Below are 19,093 nucleotides of genomic sequence, written 5' to 3'. Positions count from 1 at the left end.
GCAGCGGCGAGTGGTGGCGGCAGGAGCGCGCTGCCACGGCTGCGGAGCTGGTTACGAGGGACAACGGCGACGACGACGCGAAACGCAGGAAAGGGCGCCAAAGAGCTGCGCTCTAAAAAAAGTGGAGGGGTTCATCGCATGCTTGATAGGTTTATTTTTGTACCTCTTCCAACGAATTTTGCTAGTGCACTCGGCTAGCTCATATCACTTGAAGGAAATGCATAAAATATGTGTTGTTTATAAGAAAATATTTGTCAGGAAGCGCTCCTCTGTCCGGTCTCCTTCCTTTCGTTATTCGTCCGTTTTCACTCTGCGCTATTCACAGTGAACCATTAACAACTTGCCCAGCTATCCATCCTTCTTAGGTGAAGGCTGGTGGTGGGTGGGCGTGGGGAGGGGTTGCTTGGAATGGTGTGTGGTCATTTGTGTGGGGGAAATTCCCATTGGCATCATTTTTTGGCTATCTCATGCCAATCTACGCTATGTGGAGAAACGGGCGCATTACTGCATTACTGCCGCCGCAGTAAAGGATCTTGTTAGCAAATCTACAAGCTTCCCGCGAGCAAATGCTATTGCCGCCACTTTTCATATATATATATATATATATTTTTTTTTTTTTTGAGACTCCTTTCTTTGGTTTCATGAGCACGGGGAAAAGACTGTAAGGAAATAATATATTTAAAAAGAAAACGGAAACATCAAGGAATGTTAAATAAGACCAAGAGCATTAAAGGCGTCAGCGCAATGAATTCAATCTAACGTGTTGGGTTTCAAAAGGGTCTGCGGACCTTTACTGATATTCAATACACAGTTCGGCATAGAAATGTTTCGCGTAGCAGACCGACTGAACGGCATGGGACGTAAATATCCAGCACACTGCAATTTAACTTCGTTGTTGAACCTTCTCAGCAGCCAGCCAGCCAGCCGCCAATTTCTACTTGACAACGCAGTGGGGAGAGCAAAAAAAGGCGCCCATCTCTCTTCCTCAACGCGTCACGTCTCCGCAAGTAAATAAGTTAAAGCAGGGAAGGGAATAAAGAAGAAAAAAAAAACACTACGGCTCTGAACGGATCAGAGGGTTCCCAGGTCAGAGGGCTCGGATATCCTGGCATTCACTCTGCGAGCGGGCTGAGGGATTACGTTTTCTCTTCCATCCCCGCGATCTGTCCCGACCCAAAGCCGGCCCTCTAACGGTCTGTCTGGAAAAGGCTCGCGACCCCGATTCGCTTTCTCCTTCTTCCACCCCAATCTTGTGGTCCATTTTTTTTTATACAACACGCTTTTTTTTTTTGTCGGTAGTTGCAAAAAATAGTGCTCTAATCGTGTTTTTCTTTGATTTCTTTCTGGCATTCTATGTTTTGCCTAAGTCTTCTTATCTAATGCATTAATCAAACACGCGTATGCAAGTTTCGAAGGAGTGCTACAACACCCCTGTCCCCGCCCAATTGCACTTTTCACTTTGTAGACTTTTCTTTCTTTCTTTATATATTTTAAACGCGTATTAGTCCAGCATAAATTACGTACATTACCACATTTGAATCTATTGAATCTGCCTTCAGCGAATCTTATTTAGTGCCGGAGCTTTCAATTTAGTTCCACTCCTTTGGCTTCATTATGCATTTTCGTGCTCACTATCATTCCTGCAGAGCGTTCGCAGATGTTTTTAGATTAGTGTATTCTTCATTGTAGAAACACAATTTCGCGCCCTTTGCAATGAGAATGCTCGTGCCCTTAAATCGTTTATTATTAGCTTTCTTTTCTTTCTTTTTTCCCCCATTTTGTGCGGTATATCACTCATTTAGAACAACACGGAAAACACTAACTTTGCGTGTTTCGAGAAAGTTCTTGGTCGACGGCTGTTATGTTTTGTCGATATCTACTTGTCTATATTTTTTACCAGACAATTCCTTCTGAGCCGCCGGCCAACTAAGCTACGGGATCAATGGGTAGGAATTAATACCAGCGGCATGAGAAGGCGTCGTGCTTTGCTTCCTTGAGACAAATATCTGAAGTTAAGCTCAGACATTTTTAAATCGGCCCGTAATTTTCAGACTCTGCCGTACATTTCAAATTGTGCTGTGATACCACCAGTTCGAAAGTATGCACATCAACGCAGGTTAACCACAGCGAAATAATTTCCGATTTTTGCTATCGATATCATTTTAAGGGGAACTCATTCTTTAGACGCCGAGATACTCAAAAGCGGAACAATACAGGAACAGCCGGAAAGAGTTCTAATTATTTTAGGAGAAAAAAAAAAACAGAAAAGAGCGTGTTCACAAGAAAAAATGAAAAAGAAAAACAGACATAAAACCCATCGATTTCCGAAACCCCAATTTCAGACCGCCTTGTTGTTCCGCCGAGGTACGTCAATAAAAGTGATCCATTTTCCAGAAAACTTTTTCTCCAGACATCTGCGAATCACGTGACTTCTCTTGCGAGAAAACTCCGCGATAAACATTAAGCATGCAATATATATTTCGGCTTGTCACTGTAAAAGCACACAAGAGTCCCAAATTGGAACCAGGGTCTCACAGAAAGTGCCCGCCAGCTTCACCAGCGTGGAATCGCGTGCCAGTAAGAAATATCGGTACAGCTTCTTTTCTATTACTTATCTCAGACAAGCTGAGGAAATTCCAGCAGTTCCTCTAAACTGGTTACGATCGAACTCTCCGTCGTACAGCCTGAAAGTACGATGCACGAAGCTTATTTTGGGGAAAAAAAGAACACTGAAAATCTCCCAAGTTATCGCTTCTTATCTTTTGCTTTAGACACTTTGAAACGTCTGAAAGCGCCTAAGTAAACCGTGTCAAGCGGGTGCCCCATAGCAATACACTATAAAAAAAGAAAAAAAGAACATAAGAAAAGGTAAAAGAGGGCACTGGTGCAGTCTGTTTGTCTTGGACAAATTTCGCTGAGACATCAGAAACAAGTTCCACTTTAAAGCGTTTTCGCCCAGCTGGACTCGTTGTATTGACCTACCGTGTTATTGATGCGAGAACTTATTGTCTGCTGCGCCACGAATCGACTTTGTTTCGCAGTGACGTAGACTTCCTCGCATTTTCGGCTTAGTGCAAAAAAAAAAAAAAAGAAAAAAAAAAGTAACAGAAAAACAGGTCTTTGTAAACGAAAAAAGAAAACACCTTTCCAAAATATCCTTGTAAAAGTTCATTGTGCTATTATTTTCTTGCATTTTGTGCATTTTACCGGAGTTTCTAAAACTCCTGTTTGGTGATTAGTACAATCCAGGTTCTTATACGCGGTGACGTATAACGCTGAATCAGAATAGCCGGTGTCGGGGTAGCTTGCATCGGGCGAAAATTGTAATTGGTCGACACTGTCATGAATTTACAGGCACATCACCTCCCGCGGGAATTTCAAACACCCCGCAGCGCCCACATTACACCTAATCACCCAGTGTGTGGTATGAAAGTGATTAAAATACGACATGTAATGCGAATTAAAGGTCACCGCCTGTCTCAAATAAATTAAATTGATAAAGGAATTGAATCCGCTTCAAGAAAAATTCTAGGCGGAATTCGGCTACAGAACGCTGCCGACTATAGACCACACAAAACACGTTTGTACGGATTGGGACAGAATGGGAGTTTATATGCATGTCATGCGGTTTTTCATGTAAAGTTTTGCATGAAATGCCTCCCCAGAAGCCATGTAGAGTGAAAGAAGATAGTTTCTGTCACGGCGTGATGCAATTAAACAGTATAGTAAATGTTACAGAAGCTTACAAGAGACGGTGGCGAAGAAAACAAAGCGCTAATTGGAAAGGTCAATTTGCAACTTTTATTCAACATGTCTGAGGCTCGGTCTGTATGCCTCGAATACTAACATGGCTTTGGAAGAATGGAGGGCCTATTTCCTGTGGAAGTTGTCTTGAGCGTGAGCGTCTTTGACGACAGTTCGTCTGATTGAGTTTGTAATGTGAGAGATTCTGGCACAAGCTAACTGTTGAAACGGGAACTTCAGCGTTCTGGAAGCAGCTGGACATCAGTTTTCTCTTCTGTTCTGCGCCATACGGATCCCAATGCTCTACAAAAGAACAGGCGAAAAGTCGCGACGGAACGGGAGGTAGTAGGCAGTGAGATCAATGAAAACTGCAATGAAATATAATAGGTGAAGCAACAATAAACATTTGTTCACTAATATTGCATTTTAAGGAAAGCAACAAGAATACGCATAGAGATAAGCTGTACTTGTCTCTCTTCGGAAAGGGCTACACTGAGTCATGAGATCAAAAGAGTCAGCGTCTATTTGCGTGTAATAAGAAGGAACGATAACTCGACATAGTGAGCAAAATTTTCGCTGAGCATAGCTGAAGATCGCAGACAGGCTTGAGCGACTCAACGCCAGCTCGTATTCGCCAAGTTATCGAAATAAAACTTTGTATGACGTCCTGGCTCGAAGATACACCTTAGATAAGCACCTGATCCAGGAGGAAATAAACAGCAGGCGAACACCTGCTTTTTTATTTTGAGGGACGACGCAAAAGGAAAGAAATTAAGTACCGAAGAAAACGCTCGGACGAACGGGGCACGTCTGAGGATAGTGGAATAACAGGCACTTGCGAATGCGGTATGCGGAATTGGAAAGGCGAGAGGCCGCGAAACTGCGACGTGAAGGGGAGCTAATGAATACTGATCAGCTGTTAATTAATGAAATCTCTAGGTTGGAGGCGCGATTTTGGCCTGACTGCGGTAGCAATTAGCCGACGGTGGCAGCGGCCGTCAGTCGGGCAGCCTCGTCAGAGCGGGCAGAGAAAGGAGGCGGGAAGAGAAGAGGAGAGCGAAGAGGGATGGGAACACCAGCCAGGCGAATCGAGTACTGAAGGAGGAGAGGGCATCGAGCGATCAAGACTGCTACTTCGAAGGCGTTCGTTCCGCTGTCTGTGCAAGTCCGCTCATGTGAAACGTCCGCACGTCTTGGCCGACAGGAAAGTGTTGTATACAATGTTTGCGAAAAACGTGAAGTGTAGCTGCAGTTGCGATTGGTGTCAAACAATGCCTAGCTCAAAGTGTAACGATTTGAGACCGGCTGGCTGACGTCCTCTACAGACCAATCAGACGAGCTGTCAAGACAACAGGAGCCAAAGCCTCAGCCAATCATGAACCAATCCGCAGGGGGGGAAGCCTTGTTACGCATTGATGTTGATTAGCACACCGCTAGCTCCAGCTCTTACAATGCTGTACGCTATTAGCGGAGCTGAGTACTGGCAAGCGAAACTTGGCGCTAATCCTGGCAAATAGGGTTATGCAGTGGTAGCTGGGGCAGAAGAAGCGGCCTTGGCCGGCGATTATCGGAGGCGCCTCCTTCGCCGGTGCCTCGCGCCCGTGCTTGGGCTGCGTTAGCATTTGTTTACGCATTAGCAGCCATTGTGCGCCGAGCTTAAGGTAAGGCCTTTGTCTTCGGAAGAAAGTGATTGGTTCATCGCTGTGGGCATGTGTTTGGAGCGTTAGCACAGAATAACGCTGATGCAGGGCGGATCGATACGTTACAAGCTGGATTGGAAGTTCCACAGCGCGGAATTATGGCAGATTCAATGTATCTAGCTATCCTTCACAGACAGAACACACTTGAAAATACACCGGCAAAATTCTAGGCAATACATCTGCAGAAATGTATCCCAGTTAACTGCACACAGACCGTGCCGTATCCTATCGATGTTAATGTATTTTCAGCCAGCTGGTTCTTTACGTCTCTCGCTTGCCTCTTCATTTAATTAGGCACCCTTAAATGACACAGATTGTTGGTCTTTTCACCAACGTACCCATGCCTGCAGTGAATGTGACTCGCGGTCATGCATACACTGTTTGCGAAAGAAATAGGAGAGCAAGCCAAGAATAATGTGGGGCACCATACATGTCGTAAAGAGCCCCACGTCACCTCTTCTTTGTTCGCTCATATACACAGTGTATGTAACGTGTATGTAACGGTGTATGTAACGGAGAGACGTTATCTTCCGCTGTTATTCCTATTAGCACTTTCATTTTTATCTCGGTTAACTAACCTTAATTGCTGTCCAGGCAAGCTGTGCAGTGCGGCCACGAAGCCATTGTATCATATGTGTTTTGATCACACAGAAACCACTCTCGCCGAAAACAAAGCTTTTGTAAGTTACAAAAGAGCGAGAAACGAAAGCAGGGGACATCACCGCCGGCCAATTTCGCAGTAAAACACATGCGTCGACTCCTATTTTTTGGCATGAATCTCAGAGGCCAGTTTAGTTTGCCATTCACTTCAACATTGGAGTAACGAGTCCTTTTTTGTGTGACGTCGCGAGATTGGGTCTGAAGATAGGAAAATTCTTCCTCAGTTTCCTCACCAAAAGTGTGTTTTTTTTTTTCTATTGAACAACCGTCGACATCGCACGAAAGAGACATACAAAAAAATTTCAAATTAGGAGGTCTCTTAGATGTCTCTTAAGACGAGGATGGTTAAGGCTACCCTTCCTGTCCTATCATTTTCTCTCATCGTTTGCCTCTTATAGGCGTTCGCTGCAGTGTGAATTTGGACGGTACACCATCGCTCCTGTCGCGTGGCGTTCCTTGGCGCGCGGTAATAATAATAATTCGTTCAGAGGAAGGGAAAGGCACGTAAGTTCTGGCGCGCGTTCAAGTGTGGGATTTCAGATAGCAGGAACGCTATAGACTAGAACACATCGCGCGAAATCTTGCGGAATATGACAGATCTCGCATACAGATCCCGCGCACAACTCTCTCGCATGGGATTTTGTTCTATGAGCCTAGAAAGGTTTACTCCTCAATACTTGCTGAGAACCGGAAGTGGATGGTGTCGCATCTCCTCAGCGTCTTTTCAATGCAGCAGAAAACTTCAGCGGCAACCGCACGGTCATTGATCGAACAAAATCAGTGTTATAAGTATTTTGCTCTCTCTACGTCAGACCTGCAGATCCAGGGACAGTTTCTGAAATTTGTCTTCCGCGAGCGTTCCATCGAGTACCGCACAATTATCAGCTGGAAGCAGGCTATAAAACTGTTACATTGTGCTCCGGTTTATAAACAGTGACACATGCGGACATCTGCACGACACCGCGGTATCCTAGTTCATCTTCCGGACAACCTCTTTCCGTGCATCTGCGCCACGCCGCGAGTGGCATCGGCTTAGCGGCGTACACAAGCTGCGGAGCGTCGGCATCATTACCATCCTCATCAAATGACGGGCCTGCGACGACCCGCGCTGCACATTACGAACGCGACCGCTGCTGGACGATTTGTGGCGACGTGTCACGGAGCCGTCCGGACGGTGGCTGCGATGAGTGCGGTGCGACCGTCGTCAGCGTCGACTCGCGTAGGTCTGTCAGGAAGCGCTACTGCATCAGAGGACGGGCGCCGACCGTGATCACCGGGTAATGATGCAATCGCCTCCGTAACCCACGTGTGAGCAAGCTGCGTTGGTCGCAGCCGCTATTACGTCTGCGCCAGCATCACCCGCTCTCATTTTTCGGCAGCGTGGCAATGCTCCTACACCGCATTCCTTCTGCATTTCTTCCATAGCAATGCGGCCATGCCGTGATTAATTCTTTAAGGTGACGTGCGGAACGATTTTGTTTTGCCGTACTTTTTCACCGTTTCGGACTGCGAGGCACGAGAACTGGCTTCCTAAGGTGGCTGGTGAAAGAGTGACCGCTTCGTATGATGGTGGTGTATCGTGCTCCGCAGTTGCTCTGCGTTTAGGTATACTTACGTATGATTTGGATTAGCTTCAACGCCTCAAAGCGACTGAGGCTACGAGAGACGCCGTAGTGAAGGGCTCCGGAAAATTTGACCACCTGGGATTCTTTAACGTGCACTGACATCGCACAGCACACGGGCGCCTTGCTTTTCACCTCCATTGAAAAGTGGCTGCCGCGGCCGGGATTCGATTCTGTATCCCTGGGCATAGCGGTAAAGTGCCCTAACAACTGCACCACCACGGCCGGGATAATTACGTATGGTTTACGTCCACAGTCACGTCAGTTCCACAACCAGTTGTGAAATTATGCACAAAATGACATCGCATTGTGTTCGTGTAAATATTTTCGTATAAAAATTGCAGGAGTAGGATATGTAAAAAAAAAAAAAAAGAGCATTTTTGTCGCCTTTCGGTTCCTCTAGAGACAGAAGTTCCTCCAACAAAAATTGTTTTTTGCATTTAGCAACCAGGCAGCATGCTTGGATGACAGTAACACATTAGGCGCAGAGGTCTTTCGCCGTATGCATACAGAGTTGGACAGTTAAAAGTAGAAATTAGACATATCACAAAAATACTGAGGTTTTAAGGCCTCATAAACCTTTTTTTTTCTTTCATTAACCATGAAACCAGTCTTTCAAGTTGTTGTTTTTTTTTTCCCGGCTGTTTCGGTCACGCGGTCATACAATTGGCCTGACAGGCATATTACTTTTATTTAAGATACAACTAGGAAGTCCATGGCGCAGCTGTGCGCGAATATTGCGCAAGCAAACGGCATCTACCGACCGGTTGTCACACCTCTCAACACAGGTGTTTGCATGGAAGCACATCAGGCTGGCGGTTAACAAAACAAGGGCGGGCAAAGCTCACCTTACGCTGGTTCCAGTGCCGCATCGAGACGAACGCCGTACCACGAGGCGTCCGAGCCTGAACTGCGCCGAGTCGCAACCGGAACGAAGCCCGGGTCTTCACTCGACCTGGAAGAAACGAAGACACGGTGACTTGTATTGGTTAACTCAGGCGTGCTCAACATTTCGTTTCCCAGTCATAGCCAACGTCGAAACAATCTTGCATTCGACTAGTTATCACGCTTTATTAAGATTAGAATGACTTAGACTATAGGGTTTCTTCGGTGCATAAAGCGTTATTTTCTTCATTATTTAACTGAAAATTATCACTGATTAAAACCCCTACGAACTACTTTATTTGAGATACGACTAGATATCTATTCAATAAAAAAAGCAGATATTTTGACCAGTCCGCTTAAGCTCTGGCGTAAAATTTGCAAAAAAAAAGAAAGAAAGGTAATTGGCGGGCGGACGAAAGGAAGTATACTAATGCGTGCGGCTTACTGAGGAATAATAAATTAATAAAAAAAAGAGCATTCTAGGGAAATAGTTGGGTCTGTACGACTCCGAACGATAGTGGTTTGAGTTTCGTTACTTTAACGCGCGGTAGATGTTTATCTCTTTGGCTCATATTAGATGGAGCAACTGGTTTTAACTCAACTCTATTTTGAACCAATTCAAGATGTTTCCCTAAAACGTTTAGTGAGCGCCTCACATTCGAGCCTCTTACGAGAGTTCAATGTGTCTCGACGCTTGCTGTACACAAGAATGCATGACTCCCTTCTATATCAAACTATTCTGAATAACGCGTGACAAACATTCTTTTTCTTTTACGTACAATAACGCACGTGCCGCAAAAACAGATCCATATTTTTCAATTTATGTTCGGTTGTAAAACCATACATTACAGTTAATGTAAGAAAAGAAAGTAACAGATACGCCGCCTGTTGCTTCTGCAGATTGCACATAAAATGACTAACGACAAACACACGAGTCAGCATCTGGTTTTTATGATAAGTGAAAATTCTAAAACTCCAATACTTCAAAATTAGTTCAGTTTAGTTTGGTGGAGATTAATGGCACGAATACTTCAAAATTGCCACCAAAAAGAAAAAAATGAACCTGCGCTACCCCTAAGCCCCTCCTCTAACCACATTCATTAAAACAAGAAATAAGCGCGTCTACGGCGAAGATTTAAGCTCCAATCATGTTAATTCTGTATAGATTAAGAAAGCTGAAGCGGGTTCGTGACGGAAAAGAAATATTTTCACTCTTCTAAGGATCCCAGGTGGCTACGCAGCAGACGGTCTATCAGGATTACGAAGTTCCTACTGGAATGCTTATCCATAAATTAGAAGAAAAAATATATCGCATTTGCCCACCGACAGACTAAGGGTGCTTAACTCGCAAAAAAAAAAAAAAAAAGCGAATTGGCGGGCAAGGTGTGTATAAGCTGGCCGAGTATACAGCTATGTCGTATTAGTGCTTTCAAGCTTGCTGTGAGCCGTTAATACGGTCACATTGATAACTTAAGTACAAGTGGATCGCTAGTTAGGTGCAGCTAAGAAAAAGAAAGATTAATTGCAGCGGCAAGAAATGTCGACACTTGGATTACGACGGCGGGGTGCTGAGCCGCTTATAAACTGCTTCCCTCAGCTTATCTTCCTCTGAGCCGAAAGCAAATGACCAAAAAATGTAGACTGCGCTCGCGTGCTGTGTCGCAGGAGTAATTTTTAAAGGCCATTCTGAGTCAACAACAAGAAAAAATCTGCTTAACGAGCCTCTAGTTGCGTCGACGCAAGGTGGAATTTAAGAAGCTTTAGTGATTAAAAACGAAAAATGAAGAGATACGGGCACGAAAAGCAAAAGAGGTATGCGGAGCATAAACACTACGGTTGGTCAAGCACGTTAATTGCATACACGCGCACATACACACGCACAAGGAAAGCTTTGCTTGAGGACTTGTTTCCTCCTACGTGATGACGTACACGTTTACGCTGGCGGGTGTCACATCTAAAGCGTCCTGTACGCCGATGACTGAGATGGAGCAGCAAGCCAGCTTTGCAATACAGCGTTAAAAATGGGGGAAACGCAAGTTAACAGAGTGGGAGGCGGGGGCGAAAGAAGGTGTAGCTGGAGGTAGAGCCTAACAATATATTAAGGCGAAATCCATGGGATGGCTCATGGAATGAAATCCCGTTCGCGAGGTTTGAGGGTGGGATCTGTGCGTCGGAGCTGTGCGCTGATGTGTCACTTGTCAATCATCCTGAAGACAATCATTAAAAACGTAAAAAACCTGCCTGCACAGGGAATAGAACCTCCATAACTTGGGTCCTCAGCCGAGCGCTTTAACCAACTGCGCCACGCCCGGGATCGTGAAACGCACATCATAGTTATCCTGTCTAATGTGAGAATGATAGTAGAGATAACAATGACGCTACAAATGGTGATAATGACAACGATGACAGTCGCAATGATAATGACGGTACATTTAGTTCATAATGATAACGAGAGTAAACTTGATGCACCGTGTGCAGCAGCAAAGCTTCGACTTTCGCATTTCTGGAGTATAGATTCGATAGTTCTCTCGGAATTTTGTTCAAGGTGTATGCGCCGTCACAGAATGACATTCGTTAGGACTGCCTGGTTTCCTACTTCATGCACCAGTTGTTAAGAATCTGGAAAAGCCAGCGAACATGTAGCTGCTCGTATCCTTCTTCAAATAAGCAGTTTCCACTCTGAGCCAAGATCGAACTATTTCATCCCATTTCAATTACAGGCAGACTGATCATACTATTCGCCAGTGTGTGCAGATTGCTGTTGGCACAACAGACCAGTTAGGAATGACGGGTGTAAATAACGAAATGATAATGAATGGAATCAATGCAAGGTAGGCGTGCAGATCATTTCGCGCCATTTCAGCATCGTTGAAAGGATTATTGGCGATATGCGAAATATGGATACACAGCTATAGTTTTCATAACCGAATCAGTTCGCAGATGAGGAAATCAGGTCGACTTTTGAAAGGTTTGTGCTGCGCGCTTCTACTCGAAAGCAGAGGTGACTTTGCATCCTACCGTCACCACCGATAACCTGTCAAGATATCGGTGGTCACAATTCTATTCAGGGTGGCATTCTCTTTAGTTTCACTTCAAAAAACAATGATACCAGAATATCCAAGGTAAAATGCAGATACTTTGTGGCTCGAATAAGAAAAAAAAAGGCAATAAAATGGATGGTGGAAAAAAGCTAGAAGTGTAGACGAGTAGCAGAGACAAAGCCAGGTCGAATAATTAGCAAGCACGCTGTACAGAACAAATACAGTCTTTCTGAAAAGTGATGAGCCCACAGAACCCGCTTCAAAGAACCTGGTGTGGAGTATTGGTGTAGGTCCACTGTGGTACTTTTGGAAATATAAACATGTTCAAAAACGTCGCAGCGGCCTAGTGGTTAGAGTGTTCTACCATACATCCAGGAGATTCGGGTTCGAATCCTGCCGCGGTGGCCGTGTTTTGATAGAAGCGAAACGCAAGGTACCCGTCCACTGTGCTACGACAGTGCACACTAAAGGACCCCAAGTGGTGTGATTTATCCAAAGTCCTTGACTATATACGGCGTGCCGCCCGGTACGAGTCGGTTTCAGGCGTTAAAACCCATAAACCAAACAAAATCTATTAGCCTTATAAGGGTTGCAGCACACTGCAGAACATCGAGGCACCAGGGAAGCCCTCACAGACCCCGCTAGTAGAGAACAGAGTCTGCTCTCGTGCAGGAGGCCCTTTCCTCTTGTCAGGAGCACGAAGATAAGAGAAAAGGCTCTGTTTGCAATGTGCACTATGCCACACTACAGCAAAGATTACGAAAAGCAAGCGGTGTTAGGAAGCTGAAATTGGGCCTGCTTTGTGTCGTCGCCTGGTACAAAAATATTCGATCCGTCCCTTACAGTGTCAAACGAGTTAAATGCAAAAGAAAAAAAAAATCAGCCGCCTTTTGTTTGGTGTCGTGCGAGGCGCTTACATAACTCATCGAGATCGATCCACTACTTTTGTTTTGATCTGATCTGCTCCTACTCAGCCCGTTCGAGTCCTCGCGCCTTCTCGATGGCGTATGCGGGCGTGATGCGGGTGGCATGGGGCATTCCGAGTCGAGGGGTCATTGAGTGGATGGTGCAAGCGGGCCGGACGCCAGACTGCATCGGCCGCAGCATTGACGCCATCATAATCAAAAGAAGAGCAGTATATAAAGACGCGGGAAAACAAAAATAAATGTAAGAAAACACCATGACGGTGAGAGGATCGCACGAGGTCGCGAACGAAAGAGATTCCCGACCGGCACACTCCAGTCAGCGTGGTGCCGCTGTATCGAGCGAACCTTGTCGCGCGATCGATCTCGCTTCGCATGGCGTAGCAGACTGACTAGACTACGCTGCAATGTACGCGGTTGCGCAGTTCACTCTGCAGGTATGCAGAAAGAAACTATGTTAGCACACTGAATAACAGGAACGACCAGTAGTGGTCGTTGAGACCGAAGTAGGAGAATTCAAAATCGGATACGTACTTATGGTTATTTGAAAGTAATTAATAAAACATTTAATTTAGCCACCATACATTCCTTCAATCGGCGTTCATGTCAGGTGGAGTGGAAAACAAGCTGCGCAAGATATTACCTAGAGTACGCAAGACCGAATGCTGCTGAAGACGGACATTGTTATTTGTTCGAAATTTATAAAATCTCACCGATGCTTGGAACGTAATAAAGTTAGGCGCGTGCGAGGTTCGTTTTACGACACCCTTGTTGCCTGCCGTTCAGTAAATTGCGGTGAGCCTCAAAACATCATATATTTGCGTTTGTAGCAGTGTTACGCTCAGTAAACCGGATAACTTTTTTTATATGCAAGTACACTACCTTTAGGCTTACTGGGTAGCTCAAACAACCAGCTTTAGTGTTGTGATGCAATTTTCCTCAGCACTGTAAAATTGTTCATAATTTACGGTGAATTTCCTTCATTGGTATATGTTAGCATTTCCAAACATTTACAGTAGGGGAGTTTTGGGAGAGAAAACAAATATATTGTAACTCTGCTCCTGACACTGTCGCATGGTGGTGTTGACAACGAATAGAGCATTCACCTTGACACCTTTCACACTGCTGGATTATTTGATCGCTCCGAAAAAAATTTTTCCGCACATTCGCGTCCAGCAAACTTTCGGTCGCGATGTCACTTAAAGGTAAATTAAGGAAAACAGCACAACAGCTTCGTATCTGAATACAAGGCGGCTGCAAAATCAAGGGAGAGCGAATCATAACATACATTTGTATCAGGGAGTGACTTATTGTGGTGGGTGAACACACTGAAACGCGTTGCAGAAAAAAAAAAAAAAAAAAAGAGGGAGCCATTTACTTTAAAGGCGGCCACAGATACTGGTTGACATATTTATTATATTAACGCGCTCCGTGACCGGTTAAACTCCTATATGCCACACATCGATGTATGCTGCCTTAACTTGCGGGGAAGCGTTTGCGCGTCGCTCTGCACGTTAATGAAAGCGCTATTGTTAAACGCGTCTAAATGTCTAGATTTGAGCTTGCAGACGATAGGAGAACGTAGTCTGATCTGGAGAATTCATAATTCCTTTACTCAGAGGTTAGGGTGCTCGACTGTTGTACGCAAGGATACAGAATTGTGAATATCGGCCATGGCGGCCGATTTTCGATGGGAGCGAAAAGTTAGGCCCCCATGTGCTGTGCGTTGTCAGGGGACGTTAAAAAACTCCAAATGACGAAAATGTCCGGAGCCCTCCACTACTGCCTATCTCATAGCTCAAGTCGCTTTGGGACGTTAAACCCCATAAACCAAACCAAGCCAAAACATAATTCATTATTCTTTTTTATGGGATAACCGACCCCAAATAAAGTCGACATATAACTTGTTCTTTTATAAATGAGAGGACTGGATTAGGAATAACTTCCAGGCTATAGATAGGTTTATATAAAAGCCAAGTTTGAATCTCAGAATCAAAAGCCGAACCGATGTTGAAAGTGTGCCATATTCTAAGACAAGGTGCCGCAAGCCACGCCCACCCAGATTACATCGCGAAAGAAGAAGTGAATGCACAAGAAAGACTGCTGGATGACGCGGAAAGGACCGAGCCAAGCAAGCAAAGGAAGCAATCGGCGCCGGATTGGACCTGTCTGTCGCATTAATGGGACTTGTGGGGTATCCTGGCAGTTCATACGAATAGACCATTATGATTCCGTTCACTTTTGCCTCTCGTAGAGTGATACTGAGACCATCGACTCCAGACGCTCGCCCAGGAGCTTAGAAAGAAGACGAAAATAAAACGGAAATAATATATCACACGATCAACTGCTAAGACTGCAAGGCAAAGGAGGCGTGGTACTTGCCCTAGCCTGGGCTGGGCAAGCCTGTCCGCGGGATCTGCACGGAGAGAACGCATTAATCTTCAAGTGCGTACACGACTCGTCCTCGTCAACTATTGCGAGAACGAACGGAAATCTTTGTCACATTCCTGCTCGGGGTTTCGTGGTCGCTTCGTTAATGGTGGTGCGGCAGTGACATTTCCCTTCTGCGGATTTATTTGTGCCTTGGACAGCTAATCCCAGATATATCCCACTCGTGGGCAGGGGAAGCATTTATTTACAACACTTAGACTTTTCTCCTTATTTTTTTTTTTACCTTGAGGTATTACTGAGCCAGAGACATGTCGGAAGGGATTGGTCACTTGTGAGAAGCGTTACAAGTTTTTAAGCAAGGGTCTATTTTTAGTTATGCTTCATTTTAAATCCCATGAACATTATCTCAAAACGCGGTGACGCCAACGCTGAAGCTGCAGTCATGAACTGAAATAAAAATTCAAGCAAAAACTATCCTTATTATTAAAAAAAAAAGATAATAAAAATAAACTTTAATGTTCCGAGCGAAACTGTAGCCACTACATCGTGAATAGAGCAGCTTAGTTGTCGAACGCCCCAGCTCATTTGCACCCGTCGCAAAAAGTATTTTCAGGTGTTTTAATTCCTTTACACCACTAGTTAGGGAACTTATCGTGTTCTCCTTCCTGAGTTCCTTCTCGTTTTCTAAAATCGTCAGTGACGCTGGCATTGTAGCCATGGCTACGTCTGGGGCTGTGGTCGGCCTGTATATATTCATTGTTAATTCGTGTCATGATTGCATAATGACTAACCCCCTTGCTGAACCGCATGACCTATAAAAACGACTTAACTCATTGGCGATTACAGAAGACTATATTAAAGGGCCAGTAGTCGTCGTTGAAGCCTCCGAAACGTAGTATGATTGGTCTAAATTACAACGGATCCGACAGTTTGGCAGCGTGTTCATCGCGGAAAGGTAGACTCCACCATATTCTTTTACTCTTTCCTGCAGCTCGCGTCCGCGTGTTTTCTTCGCTACACCACGCCTCTCTTTCGCCGTCCAGTAGACGTCGACTGCGTGTAACACTTTCGCAAGACATAATCAGACGCAGCATAAATGAAAAGCTTGACCTTCGTCTAGCAATTATATAGGCATTTTCGGGCTTACATATCCCTGACCGGAGAAGATAGAGAAATTGCGGCCAGAAGTAACCAAATACTACGCATATGAGAAACCGACGCTGCTCGGGATCTGCAACAATGCGACAACCGGGCACAACAGGAAACGAAACGCACACCTAGACTCACGGTACAATAAGAAACAAAGAAAAAAAGATAAACACTCTCCCATCGGCTTCTCGACGTTCCGCCTTCGACACCGGTTGTTATTCCGCCCCGTAATTGTCGTTCACGGGGCTCCGCCCGGCAGAGAAAGCACGCCCATGCGTGCACGCCACGTACCAGCCGGCTGCCTTCCGTTCGTGGTTGGGGGGGAAAGGACAGGGAAAAGTCAAGGAAAAGGGTTGAGAGATAGGGGAAAGGAAGAAAGTGAGCCTAGAAAGGCGGAAGTCGTAGTGCTCGTTTGGCCTTCTCTACTTCCCCCTCCTTGCCCTCTCCCGTCGGGTAGCGAGGGAAGACGGCACTGAGCGCACGCAACAGCCCTTCGCGAGGTCAGCGCTCATAAAGGGCCAGTTTGCTCGCTACACACGATCAAGCGTCGCCACGTTGCCTACCAGCGTTCGCGGCCTCCGTTGCAACGCGGCAGGTGCGTGCTTTGTTAACTTGTTTTACGGGCGCCAGTGTTCTCCCGTTTACTCCCCACCGCCCTGGTATTTTGCACGCGCAGTTTAAGCGCCCCTTTTTCCCGACTCGCGCGGCGTTTACGTTAGATGCGATGCGGCTTACGCAAGCAAGCTGGAAATGCAATTTCGCTCATTACGCAAAGGGTGTTAAAGAAAAGACGATTCGCTTACCACCTAGAAAGCGATTTTGGCTGCTTCCCATTGTGTCTAGGGATAATGCATGGGGAGGAAAGCAACTACTGTGGTGAGCATAGTCGCTAGAATGGCGCAGTTCCCCGCTAAGAATATGGTTGAACGTCTTTATTACAATTAATTTGTAGGGATTGGTGAATTATTGAGTGCCAAGTTAGCTGTAGGCCATCTGTGGTGTCTTGGTGCGCCGAAATTGGGTACTTGTAATATTGTGTGTGTGTGAATTTGGAGACGAGTGGTCTGACAATAAGCCTCAGTCATTGCATACAAATATTTCTAAAAGAAACAGATAAACTAAGTAGAATCAAATTCAGCACAAATGACGTTTTTCTGGCGCTGAGTATTCAATAATTTGTGGAGACATTTTCAGTACTTCAGTAAGGTTTCTGTGGATGTTAGAGAAAATACTTCATGTACGTCACGCCACTTAATCTTGTTCATTTACTGCTTCATTTATCCATTAAGTTGCTAAACATCGAGTAGCACAACGTATCGTGGGCTTATTAATGCTAATACAGTCCGTACTTGCGCATGCCACCACTGTGATCTGCATCCTTCCTTGCTCTTTCTCTCTCCCCTAGCGCACAGCAGCAAGAAATATATGCGCTACTCCGACCGAATTCTGCATTCCAACCTATTTCGTCATGATGATCGGCATTCTCGTTCAGGGTCCGATTTATGTTTAATTATTATTCCCATTTTAATAACGCTACAGCTCAAATGGATTAATTTCTGCGTTGATGACTGCGTATCTGCGGCCACCTATTATTGACGACGATATTAAATAGATTTTTTGAAAAGTATATTAGTACTTCCGCTCAGAAAAAAAAAGAATAATAAACGTAAAAGAAAATTATAAAGGGCCCTCACACGGTACTTGCTTGCAGCAACTGTGGATATGGTGACAAAGAGGTGTTTCTGGAGTAGAAAGGGAGTAAATGACAAAGCTTTGGACGACCTAAAATTTTTATTTTAGTAAGATATAATTGCTGGTCGTTAAAGGAAATAAAATTTTGATTTTGCATGCGCCAGTCCACCTATTCTGCACTCCCTTCTCCGTCTGCGTATTCCGCTATTGTTCTAGTTCCAGGAAAACCCCCGAGACAACAAATAAAGGCAACATAGTTTTCCCGCTAATTCCTTGCTTCATAGACATCTAGATCAGACTAGTTAGATGCCATTCAGCTACCTGTATTATAGGCAGCACATTTCTAGTTGCACTGTGTAGAAATGCGGGGTTCCCAAAAGACGAACGAGAAATAAAAGAATTATTTATCTAGTTAAAAAATAATGAGCGCATGAGCTTCCGCCTTTCTACACACGGCGAAATATACCACCAGAAAGGAACTGTCAAAGGGTCAAAACTATGGCAAAATATGAACACACACACACACACACACACACACACACACACACACACACACACACACACACACACACACACACACACACACACACACACACACACACACACACACACACACACACACACACACACACACACACACACACACACACACACACACACACACACACACACACACACACACACACACACGCACGCACGCACGCACGCACGCACGCACGCACGCACGCACGCACGCACGCACGCACACACACACACACACACACACACACACACACACACACACACACACACACACACACACACACACACACACACACACACACACACAACTAGCCCTACAATAACAAATAAAACCTAGAAGAAGCCCCCTATAAAAGTCACGACCACTATTTTGGGTCGAAGTCAAATTACGACTGCTCATTACCTTCGTATTGGGCACTGTGAAAAACCGAGAAACCATTAGGACGCATGAAGGAGAAAAGCTCGTGGGGCTTGTGTCTTTAGGAATTTCCTGTGGAGCAGCTAGAGAAGTTATAGGCTCCCAAGAGAACACGCTTCGTTTCCCTTGCGGCTGCTTTCTCATTTCTTGCAGCGACGTCGTGGCTGTGGACCAGACTTGATGAAACGGAGCCTCCTCTAAACCCAGCGCCGCTAAGTCGATAAACGTCCGCTAGTCGCTAACAAGGCACGTACAAGCAGTCAGCTTTAGTTGGCTGCGGTACGACTACCGCAAACAAGTTCGAGCCAAGTCGTAGGAATAGAAGCGAACTTTTTTTTCCCCACGC

The 19,093-nt window shown here is 45.3% G+C and overlaps 1 protein-coding gene across 2 annotated transcripts in view; it reads right to left on the bottom strand.

Moving 5' to 3' along the window:
• The window catches only part of LOC146207539 (metabotropic glutamate receptor-like), a 260,240-nt gene that overhangs the window by 158,353 nt on the left and 82,794 nt on the right, over positions 1-19,093 (bottom strand). For both annotated transcript variants that reach the window (XM_084588366.1, XM_084588364.1), the window contains exon 2: positions 8,575-8,681. The gene's annotated coding sequence lies outside the window, so the exon portion shown is untranslated. The remainder of the gene's footprint in view (positions 1-8,574; positions 8,682-19,093) is intronic.

Source organism: Amblyomma maculatum, chromosome 1 (genome assembly GCF_055883805.1).
Source record: "Amblyomma maculatum isolate TAMU_Amacu chromosome 1, ASM5588380v1, whole genome shotgun sequence".
Taxonomy (NCBI): Eukaryota; Metazoa; Arthropoda; class Arachnida; order Ixodida; family Ixodidae; genus Amblyomma; species Amblyomma maculatum.
The sequence above is the reverse complement of the archived record's forward strand: the minus strand, read 5'-3'. Positions and strand labels throughout refer to the sequence as shown.